The sequence below is a fragment of the Macaca fascicularis genome, chromosome 1 (genome assembly GCF_037993035.2).
Source record: "Macaca fascicularis isolate 582-1 chromosome 1, T2T-MFA8v1.1".
Lineage (NCBI taxonomy): Eukaryota > Metazoa > Chordata > Mammalia > Primates > Cercopithecidae > Macaca > Macaca fascicularis.
In genome coordinates this window covers 36,275,120-36,301,049 of record NC_088375.1, presented here as the reverse complement: position 1 = coordinate 36,301,049, position 25,930 = coordinate 36,275,120, and the positions used below count along the sequence as shown (strand labels likewise).

Below are 25,930 nucleotides of genomic sequence, written 5' to 3'. Positions count from 1 at the left end.
AGTGACACCACCAAAGGATCACAAAAGCTCTCCAGCAATGGTCCCTAACCAAAATGGAAACTCAGAAATGACAGATAAAGAATTCAAAGCATGGACTGCAAGGAAGCTCAATAAGATCCAAGACAAGGTCAAGTATCAACACAAAGAAACTTCTAAGGCAATCTAGGAAATAAAGGAAGAGATAAACATCTTAAAAAGAAATCAGGCCAGATACAGTAGCTCACATCTATAATCCCAGCACTTTAGGAGACTGAGGTGGGGGAATCGCTATGAGCCCAGGAGTTCAAAACAGCTTCTGGCCCATAGTTGTGCTCTGAGGGAACTCAGCTGGATGGCACAGCCTCCCGTTATCCCAGAAAGCTCCTACGCAGCAGGACAGGCATCCCCACCCACCTCTGCTACTGGTAGCCAGGCAAGTTGCACCTGCTACAGCTTCCAGCCCAGTGGTCCTACTTCAGCCTGAATCTGTTGAGGAGCACAGCCTCCTGCCTTCCTGGAAACACCCAGATGACAGAGTGGTCAACTCCACCCACTCCTGGCCTGGCCTTTTGCAGTCAGACAGACCATACCTGCAACAGGTAGCGGGACTACCCAGGAGTCTCGCTTCTGCCTGAATTCTATAGGCAGGGACAACACTGTGATTCCTGGGGAGTACATGAAGAGCAGAATAGGGCTTACCCGGCAAGGATACAGCCTTTGCATGAGGCAGCCCCATGGACCAGAACATCCAATAAAAGAAATGCAGGCATAGAGGCAGTAAACAGAGGGGGCTCCTCCACAAGAGGAGACTAGACTCAAAGTCAGTCGACTGAACCCACCTTACACCATAATCAAACCCCCAAGGGCATCCAAGAAGATAAAAGCCAAAAAAAAAAAAAAAAAAAAAAAAAGCCAAAGGACAGCAACTGCAGAGACTGAAGAAATATCAGCCCGCATGGATAAGAAATAATTAGTACAAAAAACTCCAGAAACTCAAAAGGCCAGACTGTCCTGTCTTCTTAACCCCAACTACATTAGTTCCCCAGCAATTATTCATAACCTGGCTGAAATGACAGAAATAGAACTCAGAATATGTACAGGATGAAGATAATTGACATTCAGGAAATAGTCAAAGCCCAATCGAAAAATTCTAAGAAATACAATAAAACAATACAGGAGATAAAAGATGAAATGGTCATTTTAAGAAAGAACCAAACTGAGCTGATGGAAATGAAAAACTCACTTCAAGAATTTCAGAATACAATCACAAGTCTTAACAGCAAAATCAACCAAGATGAGAAAAGAATTTCAGAGCTCAAAGACCTGCTTTCCAAAATAACTCAGACAAAAACAAAACAAAAAAAAACAATAAATATGTGATTATGTAAAGACAGCAACTCTACGACTCACTGGCATCCCTGAAAGGGAGAAAAAACAGGCAACTTGGAAAACATTTCAAGATATTGTCTGTGAAAATTTCCTCAACCTCACTAAAGAGATCAACATTCAAATTCAGGAAATGCAGAGAATCCCTGAAAAATACTACACAAGAAGACCAACCCCCAGACACACAGTCATCAGATTCTCCAAGGTCAAAATGAAAGAAACCATGTTAAAGGCAGCCAGAGAGAGCAGGTAGGTCACCTACCAAGGGAACCCCATCAGGCTAATGGCTGTACTTTGAGCGGAAAACCTACAAGCCATAAGAGATTATGGGCCTATGTATTGGTTAGTTCTCACACTGCTATAAAGACACACTAACTGGGTGTGGTGGCTTACACCTGTAATCCCAGCACTTTGGGAGGCTGAGGTGGGCAGATCACTTGAGGTCAGCAGTTCGAGACCAGCCTGGCCAACACGGTGAAACCCTGTCTCTACTAAAAGTGCAAGAAAAAAAAAATTAGCCAGGCGTGGTAGTGGACACCTGTAATTCCAGCTACTCAGGAGGCTGAGGTAGGAAAATCGCTTGAGCCCAGGAGGTGGTTGTGCAATGAGCTGAGATTGTGCCACTGAACTCCAGCCTGGGCGACAGAGCAAGACTCCGTCTCAAAAAAAAAAAAAAAAAAAAAAAAGACATACCTGAGACTGGGTAATTTATAAAGAAAAGACGTTTAATCAGCTCTGATTCTACAGGCTGCACAGGCTTCTGCTTCTGGGGAGGCCTCAGGACACTTACAATCATAGCAGAAGGCAAATGGGAAGCAAGCATATCTTCACATGGCCAGCAGGAGAGAGAAAGCACAAAGTAGGGATCTGGTTGTTTTACACTGTCAAACAACCAGATCTCATGAGAACTCTATCATGAGACAGCACTAGGGGGATGGTCCTAAAGCATCAGAAACCACCCCCAAGATCCAATCACCTCCCACCAGGCCCCACCACCAACACTGGGGGTTACAATTCAACATGAGATTTGGGTGGGGACACAGAGCCAAACCATATCAGCCTATATTCAGCATTCTTAAAGAAAAAAATTTCTAACCAAGAACTTCATATGTAGCCAAACTAAACTTCATAAGCGAAGAAGAAATAATATCCTTTTCAGAAAAGCAAATGCTAAGGGATTTCGTTACCACCAGATCTGTCTTACAAAAAGTCCTGAAGGCAGTGCTAAACATGGAAAGGAAAGACAGTTACTGGCCACTATAAAAATACACTTAAGTACACAGGCTAGTAACACTATAAAGGCACCACACAAGTCTGCATAACCACCAGCTGGCAACATGACAAAAGGAAATAATCCACACATCTCAATACTTACCTTGAATGTAAATGAACTAAATGCTCCAATTAAAAGGCACAGAGTAGCAAACTGGATAAAGAAGCAAGACCTAACTATATGCTGTCTTCAAGAGACCCATCTCAAATGCAATGGCGCCCACAAGCTCCAAGTAAAAGGATGGAGAAAAATGTACCAAGCAAACAGAAAACAGAAAAAAGCAGAGGTTGCTATTCTAATTTCAGACAAAACAGACTTTAAACAAAGATTAAAAAAAAAAAAGATTAAAAAAAGGGCATTACATAATGGTAAAGGGCTCAGTTCAACAAGACCTAATTATACTAAATACATACACACCCAAAACCGGAGCAGCCAGATCCATAAAGCAAGTTCTTAGAGACCTATGAAGAGACACAGACAAACACACAATAATAGTGGGAGATTTCAACACCTCACTGACAATAGGCAGATCATTCAGGACCTGAACTCAACACTTGATCAAATAGACCTAACAGACATTTACAGAACATTCCACATAAAGACAAGAGAATATATATTCTTCTCATCTGAACAAGGCACATACTTTAAAATCAACCCACAATCGGACATAACACAATCCTCATTACATTAAAAAAAAAAAAAACAAACCCCAAATCATACAAAGCATACTCTCATACCACAGTGTAATTAAAACAGAAATCAATACTAAAGAAATTCAGTCGAAACTGTATAATTACATGAAAATTAAGCAATCTGTTCTTGAATGACTTAGGGGTAAATAATGAAATTAAGGCAGAAATTAAGAAATTCTTTCAAACTAATGAGAACAAAGTACGAAGGTACAAAAATCAGTAGCATTCCTCTACACCAACATCCAAACTGAGAGCCAAAGCAAAAATGTAATCCTATTCACAATAGCCACAAAAAGAATTTAAAAACTAGGAATACAGCTAACTAGAGAGGTTTACTATCTTTACAATGAAGATTATAAAACACTGCTCAAAGAAACAGAGAGGACACAAACAAATGTAAAAGCATTCCATGTTCATGGCTAGGAAGACTCAATATTGTTGGCCAATGGCCACACTGCCCAAAGCAATCTAAAGATTCAATGGTATTACTATCAAACTACCAATGACATTCTTCACAGGATTAGAAAAAACTATTTTAAAATTCATGCGGAACCTCAAAAGAGCCCAAATAGTGAAGGCAAACCTAAGCAAAAAGAACAAAGCAGGAAGCACCACATTACTCAACTTCAAATTATACCACAAAACTACAGTAACCAAAACAGCACAATACTTTTACAAAAACAGGCACACAAACCAATGGAACAGAACAGAGAGCACAGAAATAAGGCCATACACTTACAATCTGATCTTTGACAAAGCTGACAAAAACAAGCAATGGGGAAAAGACTCCCTATTCAATAAATGGTGATGGGGTAAGTAGATAACCATATGCAGAAGACTGCAACTGTACCCCTTCCTTACACCATATACAAATACAAAAATCAACTCGAGATGGAGTAAAGACTTAAAGGTAAAACTTAAAACCATAAAAACCCTGGAATGATAACCTAGGAAATATCATTCTGGACATAGGCCCTGGCAAAGATACCACAACAAAGACTCCAAAAGCAATTGCAACAAAAACTGACAAATGAGACCCAATTAAACTAAAGAGCTTCTGCACAGCAAAAGAAACTATCAGAGTAATTAGATACCCTAGAAAATGGAAGACAATATTTTCAAACTACACAACTGAAAAATATCTAATATCTAGAATCTATAAGGAACTTACACAAATTTACAAGCAAAATACAACCCCATTAAAAAGTGGGCAAAGGACATGAACAGATACTTCTCAGAAGACCTAAACATGGGTAATAAGTATATGAAAAAATGCCCAACATCACTAATCATTAGAGAAAAGCAAATCAAAACCATAATGAGATAGCATCTCACACCAGTCAGAATGGCTATCATTAAAAAGTCAAGAAATAACAGATGCCAGCAAGGCTGTAGAGAACTGGGAATGTTTATACACTGCTGGTGGGAATGTAAATTATTCAGCCACTGTGGAAAGCAACTTAGCAATTTCTCAGAGATCCCAAAGCAGAACTGCCATTCAACCCACAATTCCACTATTTGGTATATACCCAAAAGAACATAAATTGTTCCAACACAAAGACATATGCACATGTATGTTCACTGCAGCACTACTTGCAATTGCAAAGACATGGAATCAACCTAAATGCCTACTAACAGTAGAATGAATAAAGAAAATATGGCACATATACATCATGGAATACTACACAGTCATAGAAAAGAGTGACATCATGTCCTTTGCAAAAACATGGATGGAGCTGGAGGCCATTATCCTAAGCGAACACAGGAACAGAAAACAAAATATTGCATATTCTCACTTATAAATGGGAGTTAAACACTGAGTACAGTGGGTACAAAGAGGGGAACGACGACACCAGGGCCTACTTGAGGGTGGAGGGTGGAAGAAGAGTATTGAGAAACTACCTACTGGGTACTATGCTTATTACCTGGGCAACAAAACAAATCTTTACACCAAACCCCTCAAAACACAATTGACCTACATAACAAACCTGCATACATACCCCTGAACCCAAAATAAAATAAAATTTAAAAAGCAATCAGAGCTTCTGGAATTAAAGAACTTAAGAAATTTAAAAACAGGAGGCCAAGGCGGGTGGATCATTTGAGGTCAGGAGTTTGAGACCTGCCTGGCCAACATGGTGAGACCCCATCTTTACTAAAAATACAAAAATTAGTCAGGCATGATGGCATGTGCCTGTAATCCCAGCTACTTGGGAGGCTGAGGCAGGAGAATCACTTGAACCTGGGAGGCAGAGGTTGCAGTAAGCCACGATTGCACCATTACACTCCAGAATGGGCAAAAGAGCAAGACTCTGCCTAGAAAACAAACAAACAAAGCACAATTGAAAGCTTTATCAATAAACTGAACCAAAGAGAAGAACGAATTTCAGAGCTTAGAGACCAGAGTCCCAAACAAACCCGGTCACGCAAAAATAAAGCAAAAAGAATTTTTTAAAACAAATAAAGGTGGGCCGGGTGTGGTGGCTCATGTTTGTAATCCCAGCACCTTGGAAGGCCGAGGTAGGCAGATCACTTGAGGCCAGGAGATCGAGACCAGCCTGGCAAACATGGCTGAAACACTGTCTCTACTAAAAACACAAAAATTAGCCAGGCATGGTGGCACATATCTGTAATGTCAGCTACCTGGGAGGCTGAGCCACAAGAATCGCTTGAACCTGGGAGGCAAAGGTTGCAGTTAGCCCAGATTGTGCCACTGCACTACAGCCTAGGTGACAGAGCAAGACTTTCAAAAAAAAAAAAAAAAAACCAATAAAGTCTTTGAGAAATATGGGAGTATGTAAACTGACCAAACCTACTGGCACTCCTGAAAGAGACAGAGAAGAAGAAAACCACCTGGAAAATATATTTGAGAAAAATAATTCAAGAAAATTTCCCTAATCTTGCTAAAGAGATAAATATCCAGGTACAAGAAATCCAGAGCACCTGTGAGACACTATCCAAAAAGAACATCACCAAGGCATATCATCACCAGACTGTCGAAGGTCAATGCTAAGGAAATAATCTTAGAGACAAATAGGGAAACAGGTCAGATCACGTACAAAAGGAACCCCATCAGTCTAACAGCAGAGTTCTCAAGATACAGAGTGGCACACTGGATAAGAAAAACAAGACCCGGCCAGGCGCGGTGGCTCACGTCTGTAATCCCAGCACTTTAGGAGGCCAAGGCAGGCAGATTACGAGGTCAGGAGATCGAGATCATCCTGGCTAACACAGTGAAACCCCGTCTCTACTAAAGAATACAAAAAATTAGCCAGGCGTAGTGGCAAGTGCCTATAGTCCCAGCTACTCAGGAGGCTGAGGCAGGAGAATGGCGTGAACCCAGGAGGCAGAGGTTGCAGTGAGCCGAGATTGCGCCACTGCACTCCAGCCTGGGTGACAGAGCAAGACTCTGTCTCAAAAAACAAAACAAAACAAAACAAAACAAACAAAAAGAAAAGACTCATCCATCTGCTGTCTTCAAGAGACCTATCTCACATCTAATGACACCCATAGGCTCAAAGTAAAGAGCTGGAGAAAGATCATGCAAAGGGAACACAAAAAAGAGCAGGGGTTACTATTCTTATATCACAGAAAACAGACTTTAAGCCAAAAACAGTAAAAAAAAGACAAGGGCATTACAAAGTGACAAAATATTCAATTCAACAAGACTTAACTGTCCTAAATATATACACACTCAAAATTAGAGCACCCAGATTCATAAAACAAGTACCTTTAAACCTAAGAAAAGACTTAGCCACACAAGTAGTAGTGGGAAACTTCAACATCCCCATGACAACATTAGATCATTGAGGCAAAAACCTAAAAAATTATGGACTTACATTTGACACAGACCAACTGGACCTAACAGACACACACAGAATACTCCATCAACCATATGTTCCAGAACAGGACAAGGATGCCCACTATCACCACTGTTATTCAACACAGTACTGGAAGTCCTAGCTAGTGCAATCAGACAAGAGAAAGAAAGAAAAAGCATTCAACTTGGAAAGGAAGAAGGCTAATTATCCTTGTTTACAGATAATATTATCTTATTTTTGGAAAAACCTAAAGACTCCACCAAAAAACTATTAGGACTGATAAACATTCAGTAAAGTTGCAGGGTGTAAAATGAACATACAAAAATCAGTAGCATTTCTATATGCTAACAGTAAACAATCTGAAAAAGAAATTTTAAAAAGTTATCCCATTTATAAGAACCACAAATAAAATTAAATACATAGGAAGTAACTTAACCAAAGAAGTAAAAGATGTCTACAATGAAACTATAAAACACTGATGAAAGAAATTGAGGAGGATGCCAAAAAAAATGGAAAGATATTCCATGTTAACTGACTCAAAGAATCAATATTTTTAACTTGTACACACTAACTAATTTACAGATTCCAGGCAATGCAATTCCCTATCAACATACCAATAATATTCTTCATGGAAATAGAAAAAACAATCCTAAAATTTATATGGAACCACAGAAGACACAGAATAGCTAAAGCAATCCTGGGGGACGGGGAAAAGAAAGAACAAAACTGAGGAATCCTATTACTTGACTTCAAATTATACTACAGAGCTACAGTAACCAAAATAGCTTGGTACTGGCATAAAAACATACAAATAGACCAACTGCACAGAACAGAGAATCCAGAAACAAATCCATACACCTACAGTGAACTCATTTTCAACAAAGGTGCCAAGAACATTCATTGGCAATGGGGAAAGGATAGGGCTGGGAAAACTAGCTATCCATGTGCAGAAGAATGGAACTAGACCCCTAAGTCTCACCTTATACAAAAATCAAACCAAAATGGATTACAGACTTAAATCGAAGACCTCAAACTATGAAACTACTACAAGAAAACACTTGGAAAACCCTCCAGGGCATTGGTCTGGGAGAAAATCTATTGATTAACACCCCATAAGCACAGGCAATTAAAATAAAAATGGACAAATAGAATCGTATCAAGTTAAAAAGCTTTTGCACAGCAAAGGAAACAATCAACAAAGAGAAGACTCACAGAATGGAAGAAAATATTTGCAGCCTACCCATCTGACAAGGGATTAATAACTAGAACATATAAGGAGCTCAAACAACTCTACAGAAAAAAAAAAATCTAATAATCTGATTTTTTTTAATGGGCAAAAGATCTGAATAGACATTTCTCAAAAGAAAACATATAAATGGTAAAGAGGCATATGAAAAAGTTCTCAACATCACTGTAAGTGTCCATCAACAGATGAATGAATGGATAAAGAAAATATTATACATATACATCATGGAGTACTATTCAGCCATAAAAAGACTGAGATCCTGTCATTTACAACAACATGGATGGAACTGGAGGTCATTATGTTAAGTGAAATAAGCCAGACACAGAAAGATAAACACTTTATGTTCTCACTTATTTGTGGGAGCTAAAAATCAAAACAATTGAACTCATGGAGATAGAGAGTAGAAGGATGGTTACCAGAGGCTGAGAAGGGCAGTTGAGGGGATGAGGGCAGGGGGTGGGGGGGTGCGTAAGGAAATGACAGATAATGGGTATAAAAAGAAAGAATGAGTAAGATCTAGTATTTGATAGCACTACAGGGTGACTATAGTCAGTAATAATTTAATTGTACATTTTAAAATAACTAAAAGAGTATAATTGGATTGCTTGTACAAAGGATAAATGCTTGAGGGGATGGATACCCCATTTACCATGATGTGATTATTACTCACTGTATGCCTCCATCTAAATAGCTCATGTACTGCCTAAATGTATACACCTACTATATACCTCCAAAAATTAAAAATTAAAAGAATCAATGAAACCAAAAGTTGGTTCTTTGAAAGGTTATATGAGATTGACAGACCACCAGATAGATAAACTTAGAAGAAATGAGATCCAAATAAGCACAACCAGAATTGACAAAAGTGACATTACAACCAATTCCACAGAAATACAAAAGATCCTCAAAGACTATTATGAACACCTGTACACACACAAACTAAAAAATCTAGAGAAAATGGAATTCCTGGAAATTCCTGGAAAATCACAACCCCCCCAAGACTGAATTAGAAAGAAACGGAAACCCTAAACACACCAATATCAAATTCTAAAACTGAATAATAAAAAACCTACCAACCTAAAAAGGCCCTAGACCAGATGGATTCACAAATTTTACCAGACATACAAAGAAAAACTGGTAACAGTCTTCCCGAAACTACTCCAAAAAAATCAAGGAGGGGGGACTCCTCCCTAACTCATTCTATGAAGCCAGCATCACCTTGATACCAAAACCGGGCAAAAACACAACAAAACAAGTAAACTACAGGCCAATATCCCTGATGAACATAGACGTAAAAATCTTCAACACACTACTAGCAGTACACCAAAAAGTTAATTCGCCATGATTAAGCAGGCTTCATTCTTGTGATGCAAGGTTGGTTCCACATATGCAAATCAATAAATGTGATTCACCACATAAACAGAATTAAAAATAAAAACCCCACGATCATCTCAATAGATACAGAATAAGCTTTTGATAAAATCCAACATCCCTTATGATAAAAACCCTCAAAAAAACTAGGCATCAAAGGAACATACCTAAGAGCCATCTATGGCAAACCCACAGCCAATCATACTGAACAGACAAAAGCTAAAAGTGTTCCCCTTGACAGGTGGAACAAGACAAGGATACCCACTCTCACTTACATAGTACTGGAAGTCCTTGTCAGAACAATCGCACAGGAGAAAGAAATAAAAGGCATCCAAATAGGAAAAAAAGAAGTCCAACTAGCTCTCTTCACTGACCATGTGATTCTATACCTAGAAAACCCTAAAGACTGCAAAAGGGATCCTACAACTGATAAATGACTTCAGTAAAGTTTCAAGATACAAAGTCAATATACAAAAATCATAACATTTCCATACACCAATAACGTTCAAGATGAGAGCCAAATCAAGAACACAATTCCATTTTCGATAGAATCAACAACAACAAAATACCTAGGAATACACAGAAACAAACAAATACCAAGGAGGTGAAAGATCTCTACAAAAACTACGAAACACTGCTGAAAGAAATCACCTGACGCAAACAAATGGGTAAGCATTCCATGCTGCTGGTTTGAAAGAATCCAAAAAATTAAGAAGGAGGGACTCCTCCCTAAACTCATTCTATGAAGTCAGCATCACCTTGATACCAAAACCTGGCGAAAACACAACAAAACAACTAAACTACAGGCCAAATAGCCTGTGGTAAATAAACGACATGGCCAAATTAAAATGGCCACATTGCTCAAAGCAATCTGCAGATTCAACACTATTTCTATAAAGCTACAAACATCATTTTTCACAGAACCAGAAAAAAACTATTCTAAAATTCACATGGAACAACAACAAAAATCCAAAAACACAAAGCAATCCTAAGCAAAAAGAACAAAGTGTGATGCATCACACACCTGAGTTCAAACTATACCATAACACTACCGTAGGTAACCAAAACAGCACGGTACTAGTACAAAACAGACATATAGACCAATGGAACATAATGGAGAACCCATAAATAAAACCAACAGCTACAGCCATCTGATCCTGTATAAAGCTGACAAAAATGAGCAATTGGAAAAGTCTTCCTATTTAATAAATAGTGCTGGGATAGCTGGCTAGCCATATGCAGAACAATGAAATTGTACCCCTACCTTTCACCATATACAAAAATTAACAAGATGGATTTAAAGATTTAAATGTAAAACCTAAAATTATAAGAATCCTAGAAAAAAAATCTAGGAAACGCCATTCTGGACATGTGCCTTGTGAAATAACTTAACGACTAAGTCCTCAAAAGCAAATGTAACAAAAACAAAAATTGACAACTGGGACCTAATTAAACTAAGAGCTCTTCCACAAGAAAACAATCAACAGGGTCAACAGATAACCTATAGAATGGGAGAAAATACTGACTGACTACGCATCTGACAAAGGTCTAATATTCAAAATTTATAAGGAATGTAAACAATTGAACAAGCAAAAAAAAAAAAAGGGCAAAAGATACAAACAGACACTTCCTAAAAGAAGACATACAAGTGGCCAACAAACATATGAAAAAAATGTTCAACATCACTAATCATTAGAGAAATGTAAATCAAAACCACAATCAGATACCATCTTACACCAGTGAGAACAGGTATTATTAAAAAGTCAAGAAATAACAGATGTTGGAGGCTATGGAGAAAAGGGAAGGCTTATACACTGTTGGTGGGGATGTTAATAGTTCAGCCACTATGGAAAGCAGTTTGGAAATTTCTCATATAAGTTAAAATAGAACTACCATTTGACACAGCAACCCCATTACTGGGTAAAACATTCAAAAGAAAATAAATTGTTCTTACCAAAAGACACATGCACTCATATGTTCATCACAGCACTATTCACAATAGCAAAGACATACAGAATCAAGCTAGGTACCCATCAATGGTGGACTAGATAAAGAAAATGTGGTCCATGTACACCACGGAATATTATGCAGCCATAAAAAAAGAAGGAAATCATGTCCTTTGCAGCAACATGGATGCAGCTAGAGGCCATTATCCTCAGCAAATTAACACAGGAACAAAAAAGCAAATACTGCCATGTTCTCACTTATAAGTGGGAGCTAATCAATGGGTACTCGTGGACATAAAGATGGCAATGATACTGGGCACTACTAGAAGGAGGAGTGAGGGAAAGGGGGAAGGGTTGAAAAACTAACTACTGGGTACTATGCTCACTACCAAGGTGATGGGATCAATCATACCCCAAACCTCAGCATCACACAATATACCCCAGGAACAAATCTACTACACATATACCCCACGAATCTAAAATAAAAACTGAAATTAAAAAAGAAAAAATCACACACACATTGGAAAAAAATAAAAAGAAAAAAGGAAATGTGACAAAATGTTAAAAACTGGTGAGCTGGCCAGGCACAGTGGCTCATGCCTGTAATCTCAGCATTTTAGGAGGCCAAGACAGGCACATCACCTGAGGTCAGGAGCTCAAGACCAGCCTGGCCAACAAGGGGAAACCCCATCTCTACTAAAAACACAAAAATCAGCCAGGCATGGTGGCATATGCCTGTAGTTTCAGCTACGAGGGAGGCTGAGGCAGGATAATCACTTGAACCTGGGAGGCACAAGTAGATATGCACCACTGCACTCCAGCCTAGGCAACAGAGTGAGACTTTGTCTCACAACAAACAAACAAACAAACAAACAAAAACTGGTAAATTTAGGTAGAAGGTATATAGGAGTTCTCTTATTATTTTGAATAACTTTATATGTCAACTTGACTGAACCACATGGTGCCCAGACATCTGGTCAAACACTATTCTGGGTGTGTCTGTGAAGGTATTTCTGGATTAGATAAAAATTTGAATTAGTAGATTGAGTAAGGCAGATTGTCCACCCAATGTGGCAGAACTCATCTGCTGAGAGTATGAATAGAACAAAAAGGCTGAACGAGTGCTTTAACTGAACACTGGTGTTTTCCTCCCTTTGGACTCAAGACTGAAACATCAAAACTCTTCTCAGGTCTAGAACCTACTGGCTTCTGGACTAGAACTTATACCACTGTCAGGCCTTCACACTCAGTCAGGAATTACATATTAATTATTTTGGGTCTCCAGCGTACCAATGGCATATCTTGGGACTTCTCAGCCTCCAGGATCATGTGAGCCAATTCCTTATAGTATATATAAGAAAGTATGTAGTATGTGTAATTAATTATGTAGTATGTGTAATAAATAAGGATTATGTATATAAAATAAAATATATATACACATCCTATTCATTCTGTTTCTCTGGAGAACCCTAACACACTATTATTTTAACTTTATTATTAGTTTGAAATTATTTAAAAATAAAAAGGGAGGGAAACTGTAAATTCTCCCAAGTTATACAGAAGCTCCTCAACTTAAAAACCTTCCACCTGCAGGCTGGGCACGGTGGCTCACGCCTGTAATCCCAGCACTTTGGGAGGCCAAGACGGGCGGATCACGAGGTCAGGAGATCAAGACCGTACTGGCTAACATGGTGAAACCCCGTCTCTACTAAAAATACAAAAAATTAGCCAGGCATGGTGGCAGGTGCCTGTAGTCCCAGCTACTCGGGAGGCTGAGGCAGGAGAATGGCATGAACCCGGGAGGCGGAGGTTGCAGTGAGCCAAGATTGCGCCACTGCACTCCAGCCTGGGCAACAGAGCGAGACTCCGTCGAAAAAAAAAAAAAAAAAAACAAACAAACCTTCAACCTGCAAATTTTCATAGAAACCAACAAAGCTGCACACCCAATAAACAGCACAACTCTAATGCAGGTACTGTTAAAACTGAAGTGTTTTATGGTCTTTTCCTCCTGTTTAAAGCATTTGGTACATAAGTATCTCTAACTCCACTCCATAATAAAACGGAGACGCCTGGTCCCCAACATTTTTGTTTGATAGTATTATGGTGAACGTTATGCTACAACATAAATTTTAAAAGAAAAAGTACAATTGTTACCACCAACAGATGGCGTTAGTGATCACTTGTTTAGCGTCAATCTGGACTTGAGACAAAATAAGCTGAAGAACAGCTTTTTGGACCTAAGCTCATATATCCATAAATATTTTTGCCTCGTGCTAATAATACAGATGAATATTATTTAGGAGATGGAAGATATCTTAGAGATCTCAACTTAGGGTGCATTTCAAACCCCAGGTCTTTTAATGCTTGCCTCGTCTCAGGGCCCACGTCCCAGCCCTGAATACCATAGAGAATTATGGCTGTAGGAATTCATTGTAAAGTGATGAGAAAGTGTTGTATCTTTCAAATGTGTAAGAATGAAAGAATATGAAGGCAGAAAAAAAAAGGACAAATTTGCTAACCCACTGCTTTGTTCCAATCCTGATTTTACAAAAGACAACACCAATCCAATGCCAAGGTCATGTGATCTTGCCAAGGCCACATAACCAATTAATGGCACAGGTAGATCTTAAATTCAAGTCTTCCGTTTGCTAATCCTTGGCACTTTCCGTCAGCCCTTCTTGAATGTTTAAATGCTATGGAAATGTGTGAGTGGCCGGGTGTAAAATAACTGGTTTCTCTCCTTCTTCATTTCTGATAAAAGTTTTTTAGTTGAGTAAGATGACAAAGGAAACAGTATGTACAAAGGAACAGTGAAATCCCTTCTCATATTCAGTGGACTGCCAGTAGTTCAAGTACAGTACAGAGGGCAAATGCAAACGGAGGTGGGAAGCATCAGGAAGTGAGTCTGAAGAAATAAAGGGCAATGTTTGTGACAATAATAGGAAAGCCTGGACTGTACACAATGAAAAGGTAGAGTCCATATTAATGGACTATTAAATTATATCTTACAAATTCCATTCAGATGGATATACACAGAAACAGAAAGAGAGACAGAAAAAGAGAGAGACCATACTGAATTCAGAAGTCTCAACAAATGGATACCTAAGCAATGACTTCAACTACAATAGACCCTTGGTATAAGTTTATGAAGTATTTTTTCCAAGACAACTTGAAAGATTTCCAAATTGGAGAATACTACTATGGCATATAAAACATTAAAGTATAATTATTTTTTAACTCCTACAGACCTTTAATAATTCTAAGAAGATTTAAATAATTTATACTTATTCACATTACTATGTAAACTGTAAAGGTGACTCATATGAATCATGAATTAAAGCCATCACGAAATGTTACATTTTATTCTTTAATTTACTCTAAATTCTTCCTTCTACAGCTATTGCTTTTTGCTTCTCTTTGATCACCAGCAGTAGGAGTTGGCTCCAGCTGTAGAAAGATAGTGCTGGCAACAAAAGTTACTATGGCCAGGCCACATGGCTCACACCTGTAATCTCAGCACTTTGGGAGAGGGAAGTGGGAGCGCCACTTGAGCCCAGGAGTTCAAGACCAGCCTAGGCCACAAAGCGAGACCTCCATCTCTACAAAAAAAAAGAAAAAATTAAAAATTAGCTGGGCATGGTGGTTCATGCCTATAGTCCTATAGTCCCAGTTACTTGGAAGGCTGGGGTGAGAGAACTGCTTCAGCTTGGGATTGGTCAAGGCTGCAGTGGGCCAAGACTGCACCACTGCACGCCAGCCTGGGCAACAGAGTGAGACCCTGTCTCAAAAACAAAAAAACAAAAATTACTACACAAATAGTACAGATTAGCAAATCACATTGAGATTTACCCACTCGGTAGTAGACTAGGACCAATCTGGGCTCAGCAAATTACAAACTATCATATGCCATGCATCCTCCCTGTCATTCATGGAATACTGAGAACCCACAATTATAAGTGTTAATTTGTGAAAGCCAGGAATCTATTCTATCAGCAACTGACTACGAAAAAAAAAGTTTTTTGCTCTAATAGTAAAGATCCCTCTGGTCTTTTAAAAGTAACAATACCTATAACAACATAAATATTTGCATAGTGACTTGTAGCTTACCCACACAGTTTAATTTCACCAGAAGGATTTCAAGAAATGTTCTAGTAAATTTATGACCTAGTTTTTCAGCACAACATTTTTATTAAGAACTGAGAGTACCAGGTCTCTGAACATACACTTACTCCTTCCTGCATAAGTTCCAGAAGCCACCCAATGACCAGAAGAAGGGAATTTCCTGTATAAGTATTGAGGTGTTACAGAGATTCAAACACTGCTCGTCATTTATTCTAACACCCCTCCAAGATAAATATTATTTATCAATAATGTAATCAATTTAAGAAACTGATAATCAGTTTAGAAAAGGAGGCGTAGAGAGGTTCAGAAGGTTATGGAATAGTGTTCTCTCTCAAGAAGAGCAAATAAAGCTTTCCAATAAACCTTCCTTCCATCTTCCTCCCCAATCCAAAAAAAGGTGTCCCTATTTGTTTCATTTGCTAGAATTTCTTCATATTTACTTCTGTCTGCCAAGGAAGAGATGTCAGGAATATCTTCACAGAGAATCTGATATCTGAGATGAGTCTTAACAAGTAGAAAATGGGCATATGGAAGGGAAATTTATGGTAAGGGCAATCCTGGCACAAGGAAATGCTATTTGCAAAGCCACAAGAATGGAAGAAATTGCCACAACGGAGGAATGTTGGTTCTTTGTAGAAAAAAGCACAACGGGTTGGGGAGGTGGAGTGCATGGGGTGTGTGTGTGTGTGTGTGTGTGTGTGTGTGTGTGTGTGTGAACATGGAAGATAAACTACAAAGATAGACTCTAGCCAGCTCATGAAGCACTTACGACAGCATGGAAAGAAATGCACTTTAATGTAAATCAAGATTTCCTAACTAAGAGACATGCATAATACTTTAGGGCCATACATTGCCCAATTCCCCCGAAGTATGAAAACTGTGTACATGAACACACACAAAAATAAACTCATTTTCCTGGGTCCATAGCTATTAGTGATTTTCAAAGGGACTCAGGAATAAAAAGCAGTTAAGAACCAGTGCTCTGGGCGACTGGGAGTCCCTGCATAATTATAGACAGAGAAGTGTACCACAATACTTTTATTTTAGAAAGGTAACTTAGGTAACATTTGTGGACATTGATGAATTTGAGAACCTTAAATGCAGAAGGAGCAATAAGGAGGTTTATTATCCTACTGCAGCCAAGAAATTATAAATACGAACATTAAAAAACCTAATTCCAGAGACTTTTCAAAGTAAAAGTGCCTGAATTCATCAACCAGCTGCATGCAGACTGTGAGAGAGAAAAAAGCTAAGGTTGCCTTATTCTACTTCTTAAAGTTCACGTCATTCACTTATTACATACCATCATCAGTAAAAGCCATTACACACAGCACAGTAGCTGCAAGTGAAAGGGTGCCACTCTCTTTTATTTGCAATAAGCCACCACTGGAAAATTAAGCAGAAAATGTCAAATATCCCAAAGAGGAAACACTGGTGGCCTAGAACAGCGTTTGGCAAACTGGCCCACAAGCTAAATCCAGCCCCATTTTTGTAAATAAAATTTTAACAGAACACAGCCACTCATCCATTTATGTGTTGTCTATGGCTGCTTTCAAACTACAAAGGCAGAACTGAATAGCTGCAACAGAGACTTGCATGGCCTGCAAAGCATAGATTATTTACTCTTTGGGCCTTTAGAGGTTTGCCAACCTCTCACCTAGAACAAAAATGGATAGATTCTACTTCAGAAAGTACTGTTTTGTTTGTTTGTTTATTTATTTATTTATTTTTGAGACGGAGTCTCACTCTGTCACCAAGGCTGGTGTACAGTGGCGTGATATTGGCTCACTGCAACCTCAACCTCAGGCTCAAGAGATCCTCCTGCCTCAGCCCTCCACGTAGCTGGGACTACAGGTGTGTGCCACCATGCTCGGCTAATTTGTGTGTGTGTGTGTGTGTGTGTGTGTGTTGTTGTTGTTGTTTTTGTAGGGATGGGGTTTTGCCACACTGCCCAGCCTGGTCTTGAACTCCCGAGCTCAGGCAATCCGCTTGCCTCAGCCTTCCAAAGTGCTGGAATTGCAGGCGTGAGCCACTGCACCCAGCCAGAAAGCATTGCTTTAGTGCAATAGATGTAAGTAATATGCAAAGTAAGGTACTCTCTACCTCTGTGCATGGATCAAATCCAGTCATATAGCCATCAGTCTTCTGGAGCAGCTGTAGATAACTGCAAGAGCAGCAAGCTACTTCTAAGATCCTCATCAAAATGAACTTACAAAATCCCAAGTATTACTCCGTTTAGAAAAATACCACTCCTCAAACACAACATATTAGGGGCCAACGTTTCAAACCAATCCAAATCATTGTCCTTCCCCCTATTCTTCCATTCATATCTACCTTCTCTCTCCTCAAGGTTCTCTTTTAAAATGGAAAAAGAAGAAAATACTAAAGATCCAAGGGTTATCGGTAAAACTGCTAAAGTTAGATCTAAGAACCAGGATCTTGGCCTATTTATGGAACACTGGAAAAAAAGCTGGCTAGGTAGGCATTCAAAATTAATAAATCTTAAATCTAAATTTCAGATGTTGAATAGCCACCAATTATTTTTTAAAAAACTAATTTTTAGTCTATCAATTAAAATTAAGCTCTACTGGTGGCCTCTATCAGACTAGGTTGGGGAATGAGGTGTACAAGTGGTAATATTTCAACATCTTTTTTCAAAGGATATGAAAACAAGTACTGCAACACATCCAAATAGAACTCCAGGTGGCTACGCAAAAATAATTATTTCATGAATCAAAGAGTCTCATGAACACATCATCCACACATCCCCAAAGGCCTAATACACAATTTTCTTTTTTTTTTTTTTTTTTTTTTTGAGACGGAGTCTCACTCTGTCGCCCAGGCTGGAGTGCAGTGGCCGGATCTCAGCTCACTGCAAGCTCCGCCTCCCGGGTTTACGTCATTCTCCTGCCTCAGCCTCCCGAGTAGCTGGGACTACAGGCGCCCGCCACCTTGCCCGGCTAGTTTTTTGTATTTTTTAGTAGAGACGGGGTTTCACCGGATTAGCCAGGATGGTCTCGATCTCCTGACCTTGTGATCCGCCCGTCTCGGCCTCCCAAAGTGCTGGGATTACAGGCTTGAGCCACCGCGCCCGGCCACAATTTTCTTAAAAGGTTTTTGTTTAGCAACTTGTTTTGGCAGTAACATATTCAACACATGAACATGTAATAACACATGATTAAATAATAAACAACTAAAATTGACTTTAGATACTCCAAATCAGGGTTTCTCAACCTTGGCACTGCTAACATCTGGAACTAGATAATTCTTTGTTGAGGAGGACTTTGCTGTGCATTGCAGGCTGTGTGGAAGTATCTCTGGCCTCTACCCAGTGGATTCCAGTAACAGTTGTGAAATCAAATGTCTCCAAGACAACAGTCTCCAGCTGAAAACCACTACTCCAAAGGAATTTTATTTCTTAATGATTTCTAAAAACAAAATTTCTTTCAACTTTTTCTGCTTTGTATATATTAAAGTATATGAAAAATGAAGTAATGATGCATGTGATAGTTAATACTGTCAACTTGATTGGATTGAAGGATTCAAAGTATTGATTCTGGGTGTGTCTGTGAGCGTGTTGTGAGCGTGTTGCCAAAAGAGATTAACATTTGAGACAGTGGGCTGGGAAAAGCAGACCCACCCTTAATCCAGGTGGGCACAATCTAGTCGGCTGCCAGTGTGGCTGGAACATAAGCAGGCAGAAAAATGTGAAGAAGAGACTGGCCTAGCCTCCTAGCCTACACCTTTCTCCCATGCTGGAGGCTTCCCACCCTCAAACATCAGACTCCAAGTTCTTCAGTTTTGGAACTCAAACTGGCTCTCCTTGCTCCTCAGCCTGCAGACAGCCTATTGTGGGACCTGGTGATCCTGTGAGTTAATACTTAATAAACTCCTCTTAATATATATATATCTATTCCATTAGTTCAGTCCCTCTAGAGAACACTAATGCATGTTATATAAAGTTTGTAATCAATCTTTTATCATTTTCTATCTGTAGTAAATCTTTATTGCACATATATATATATATATATATATATATATTTTTTTTTTTTTTAAGATAAAGTTTTTGCTCTGTTGCCCTGGCTGGAGTGCAATGGCGTGATCTCGGCTCACTGCAACCTCTGCTTCCTGGGATCAAGTGATTCTCCTGCCTCAGTCTCCCGAGTAGCTGGAATTACAGGCACCAGCTAATTTTTGTATTTTCAGTAAAGACAAGGATTCACCATGTTGGCCACACTGGTCTCAAACTCTGGACCTCCGGTGATCCACCCACCTTGGCCTCCCAAAGTGCTAGGATTATTAGGCTTGAGCCACTGCACTCAGCCTGCATGAATTTAAAAATTTTTAAAAACAGATTTGGTCCAAAAACAAAAGCTAAATTTTAGTCTATCAATTAAGTGATAGACTAAATGGGTTGTTGGTGGTGTGTACCTGTAAGCAAGAGGACAGCTTGAGCCCAGGAGTTCAACACTAGCCTAGGCAACATAGCAAGACTCCATCCCTATCAATGTAAAACAAACAAACAAACAAACAAAAAACAACAAAAAACCTTTATTTATATATATAGGTTACATGTAATAAATTATATAGTTCAAACTATATATATAGTATACACCTATGAAAAATCAAGATAGGGAACATACTTAGTCACCACCAAAGTGCCTACCTTCTTTTTTTTTTTTTTTTTTTTTTGAGATGGAGTCTTGCTCTGTCACCCAGGCTGGAATGCAGTGGTGCCATCTCGGCTCACTACAACCTCCGCCTCCTGTTCAAGCGATTCTCCTGCCTCAGCCTCCTGAGTAGCTGGGATTACAGGTGTCTGCCACCACAACTGGCTGATTTTTGTATTTTTAGTAGAGATGGGGTTTCACTATGTTGACCAGGCTGGTCTTGAACTCCCGACCTCAGGTGATCCACCTGCCTCAGCCTCCCAAACTGCTGGGATTACAGGTGTGAGTCACCGTGCCCAGCCAGTGCCTGCCTTCTTTTGCTCTGCATAATTATTTTGAGATTCATCCCTGTTGTTGTGACTATCAATAAATAGTTCATTCATTTATATTGCTAAATAGTATAGTTACATCACAATTTGTTTATCCATTTTTTCCAGTTTGTGACTATCATAAATAAAGCTGCTGTGAACGTTAGTGCACGAGTCTTTTCAGTAAATACCTAGGAGTGGAACTGCTGGTAGGTGTACGTTAAGGTTTTTTTGTTTGTTTGTTTGTTTGTTTTTTGAGATAGAGTCTTACTCTGTCGCCCAGGCTGGAGTGTAGTGGCGCAATCTTGGCTCACCACAACCTCCGCCTCCCGGGTTCAAGGTATTATCCTGCCTCAGCCTCCCGAGTAGCTGGGATTACAGGCATATGCCATGATGCCTGGCTAATTTTTATATTTTCAGCAGAGACAGGGTTTCACCATGTTGGCCAGGCTGGTCTTGAACTCCTGACCTCAGGTGATCCACCTGCCTCAGCCTCCCAAAGTGCTGGGATTACAGGCGTGAGACATGGTGCCCGGCCTGTATGTTAACATTTTAAGAAACAACCAAACTGTCTCCTAAAGTAGTTGAACTGTTTTACAGTCCTAACAGCAAAGTATAGAGTCCTAGTCTTTCACATCTTTGCTAACACTTGGTATGGTCAGTCTTTCAGGTAAGCAGTGCTAGTTCACTGATTTTAGTTCCCATTTCTTTAGTGACTATTAACATGATAATTAATATAATACAGGCTCTCCGTGGATCGTGCGGGGCCTGAGCCTCTCTGCTGGCGCAGGTTCTGCTCACACCAGCTCGCTCCTGCTGCCATGCCCACCACCATTGAGCGGGAGTTAAAGGAGTTGGATGCTCAGCATCGCTGGCAGCCGCTGTACTTGATGATCACAGTTGTGTTAAACTGCAAAATGCTGAGAATGATCATATTAATGCCAGCTTAGTTGACATAGAAGAAGCACAAAGAAGTTACATCTTAACACAGGGTCCACTTCCTAACACATGCTGCCATTTCTGGCTTATGGTTTGGCAGCAGAAGACCAAAGCAGTTGTCATGCTGAACCACATTGTGAAAAAAGAATCAGTTAAACATGCACAGTACTGGCCAACAGATGACCAAGAGATGCTGTAAAGAAACAGGATTCAATGTGAAGCTCTTGTCAGAAGATATGAAGTCATATTATACAGTACATCTACTACAATTAGAAAATATCAACAGTGGTGAAACCAGAACAATATCTCACTTTCATTATACTACCTGGCCAGATTTTGGAGTCCCTAAATCACCAGCTTCATTTCTCAATTTCTTGTTTAAAGTGAGAAAATCTGGCTCATTGAACCTTGACCACGGGCCTGCAGTGATCCACTGTAGTGCAGGCATTGGGCACTCCGGCATCTTCTCTCTGGTAGACACTTGTCTTGTTTTGATGGAAAAAGGAGACGATATTTACATTAAACAAGTGTTACTGAACATGAGAAAATACCGAATGGGTCTTATCTCAGACCCCAGATCAACTGAGATTCTCATACATGGCTATAATATAAGGAGCAAATGTATAAAGGGAGATTCTAGTATACAGAAATGATGGAAAGAACTTTCTAAGAAGACTTATCTCGTAGCTTTTGATCATTCACCAAACAAAATAATGACTGAAAAATACAATGGGAACAGAATAGGTCTAGAAGAATAAAAACTGACAGGTGACTGATGTACAGGCCTTTCTTCTAACATGCAAGATACAATGGAGGAGAACAATGAGAGCGCTCTACGGAAATGTATTCGAGAGGAAAGAAAGGCCACCACAGCTCAGAAGGTGCAGCAGATGAAACAGAGGCTAAATGAGAATGAACGAAAAAGAAAAAGGCCAAGATTGACAGACACCTAATATTTATGACTTGAGAATATTCTGCAGCTATAAATTTTGAACCACTGATGTGCAAAGCAATACCTGAAGCCCACTCTGGAAACTAAAGTGAGGCTTGCTAACCCTCTAGATTGCCTCACAGTTGTTTGTTTACAAAGTAAACTTTACATCTAGGGGATGAAGAGCACCCACCAGCATAAGACTTTGCAGAACCTTTAATGTGATGTGTTGTGAAGTGTTTATAATATGTGTATGAAACGCAGAAAGACATACAAGAAACAAATTAGGAAAGATTACTTTGTATTGTACTGCCATTCCTACTGTATTTTTATACTTTTTGGCAGCATTAAATACTATTGTTAAATAAAAATATATATATATAAAGACTAAACATCTTTTCATATACTTAGCATATCTTCTGTGGTGAGGTATCTATCAAATATTTTGCAAATTTTAAAAAATTGGATTGTTGGTGTTTAGTTGAGAGTTCATTAGTATATATTCTATATACAAGGTCTTAATCACACATTTGATTTGCAAGTATTTTCTCCTATCCTGCAGCCTGTCTTTTCATTCTCTTAAGAATTCTTTTTTCAGCTGGGCATGGTGGCTCACACCTGTAATCCCAGCACTTTGGGAGTCTGAGGTGGGTGGATCACCTGAGGTCAGGAGTTTGAGACCAGCCTGGCCAACATAGTGAAACCCCATCTCTACTAAAAATACAAAAATTAGCCAGGTGTGGTGGGTGGCACATGCCTGTAGTCCCAGCTACTTGGGAAGCTGAGGCAGAATTGCTTGAACCCAGGAAGTGAAAGTTGCAGTGAACCAAGATCACACCACTGCAGTCCAGCCTGGGTGACAGAAAGAATCTCAAAAAAAACAAAACAAAAAAAAAAAGAATTCCCCTTGGAAGAGCACATTTTCAATTTGATTTAAAAAAATCATTTTATCAATGTGCTATTTTATGGATCATGCTTTTGGTGTTATAACTAAAAATTTTGCCTGACTCAAAATAAAGATTTTGTCCTAATTTTGCCAAAAGTTTGTAATTTTAGGCTTTACCATTTAGGTCTTTGATTCATTTTGAGTTCATTTTCACAAACAGTGCAAGATACAGACTGAAGTTCATTTGTTTGCATTTGGATATCCAATTGTGCCAGCATTATTTGTTGAATAGACTATCCTTTCTCTGCTGAACTGCCTTTGCACCTTGTCAAAATTCAGTTGTCCATTTATGTACTGGCTTACTGCTGGATTCTGCTCTGTTCCATAGATCTATTTTGCCATTCTTATACAAATACAACATTGTTTTGACCACTATAGATTTATAATAAATTGTGATGTTAGATAGCATTAGACCTCCAACTTTGTTCTTCTTTTTTCAAAGCTGTTTTGGCTATTCTACGTCCTTTACGTTTCCACATGAATTTCAGAATCAGCTTGTCAATTTCTATCCCCCTGCCCCAAAAAAAGCCTGCTAGCATTTTCATTGGAATCGCATTGATCAATTTAGGGATAATTGTCATCTTAGCAACAATGAGTCTTCTCACCCATAAACGAAGAATATCTCCCCACTTATCTAAGTCTTCTTTACTTTCTTTCTACAATGCTGTGTAGTTTACAGTATTTCATATCTGATACTATTATCAATGGTACTGCTTTTTATCACATTTCAATTTCTAACTGCTCATTGCTAAATAAATACAATTGATATTTATAGACTGACTCTGTAATCCACAACTTTATTAAATTCACTTAGTCCCAAAAATTTTGCAGCAAGTTCCATCAGATTTTCTACAAACAATCATGTCGTCTACAAAGAAGATACTTTACTTCCTCCTTTCCAATCTGGATGCCTTTTCTTTTCTTTTTTTTTTTGAGATGGAGTCTCACTTTCTCGCCCCGGCTGGAGTACAGTGGTGCGCCCTCCCAGTTTCAACTGATCCTCCTGCCTCACCCTCCTGAATACCTGGGATTACAGGCACCCGCCACCATGCTGGGTTAATTTTTTTGTATTTTTAGTAGAGATGGGGTTTCACCATGTTGGCCAGGACGGTCTCGAACTCCTGAACTCAAGTGATCCACCCCTGCTCTCCAGCCTCTCTAAGTGTTGGCATTATAGGCGTGAGCCAGCACACCCAGTCTATTTATTTTTCTTGACTGTATTGGCTGCAATGCAACTCCAGCACACTGTGAAACAGAAGTGGTGAGAGTAGCCATCTGTTTTGTTGCTGGTCTTAGGGAAAAATCATTCAGTCTTTCACCATTAAATATGATGCCACCTACAGTTTTTTTAGAGACATCCTTCACTGGGCTGAAGAAGTTCCTTTCTAATCCTAGTTTTCTCAAAGTGACTACCCAGAATGAAGGTTAGATTATCAAATGCTTGCCTCCCCTGTCCCCAATTTTCTGAGATGATCATATAGTTTTTCTTTTTTACTTATTGTAGTGAATTACAATGATTGCGCTTTTTAAATGTTAAACCAACTTTGCATTTCTGAAATAAACCCCAGTTAATTATGATGTATTTTTAAATAAACTGTTACATTCAATTTGTTAAAATATGGTTAGAACTTTTTTATGTATGCTCATGTGAGATATTTCTGTGTAATCTTCTTGTCTCATAATGTCTATCTAGTTTGAGTAAGAAAGTAATGCTACGCTCACAAAGTACGTGAGGAAGTATTTCTTCTTCTGCAATTTTCTGGAAGTGTTTATATAGAACTGGTCTTAATTCTTCCTTAAACGTTTAACAGAATTTACTTGTGAAGTCATCTGGGTCTGAAGTTATTTATTTATTTATTTTTTGGTGTGGAAATACTGTAATCACAAATTCAATTTCTTTAACAGATACAGGGTTATTTCAGGTTGTCTATTCTTGAGTGAAGCTTGGTAGTATGTGTCTTTCAAAAAATTTGTCCAATTCATCTCTGTTTTAAAATGTATAGGCATAAGGTTATTCACAGTATTCCTGTTACCCTTTTATATCTGTAGACTCTGTAATGATGCCACTTCTGTCATTCCTGATTTCAATCAGTATAGCTAGAGCTTCATCAATTTTATCGATGTTGCCACAGAACAAATTTTTTAACTTAAATTGGTTCTGTGGCAACACCAATAAAATCAATTTTCATTGATTTTTGTCTAATTAGTAGAAAGTTTAAAAACAATAATTTCCACACTGATCTTTATCATTTCCTTTACTGTAATTGCTTTCATTTTACATCAAAATCATTTTCATTGAT

General features: G+C 38.9%; 1 protein-coding gene and 1 pseudogene across 11 annotated transcripts in view; one reads left to right on the top strand and one right to left on the bottom strand.

Annotated features, from left to right (window-relative positions):
* The window catches only part of RALGPS2 (Ral GEF with PH domain and SH3 binding motif 2), a 204,131-nt gene that overhangs the window by 141,436 nt on the left and 36,765 nt on the right, over positions 1 to 25,930 (bottom strand). The window lies entirely within an intron of this gene.
* LOC102115539 (tyrosine-protein phosphatase non-receptor type 2 pseudogene) lies at positions 21,636 to 22,848 on the top strand (annotated as a pseudogene).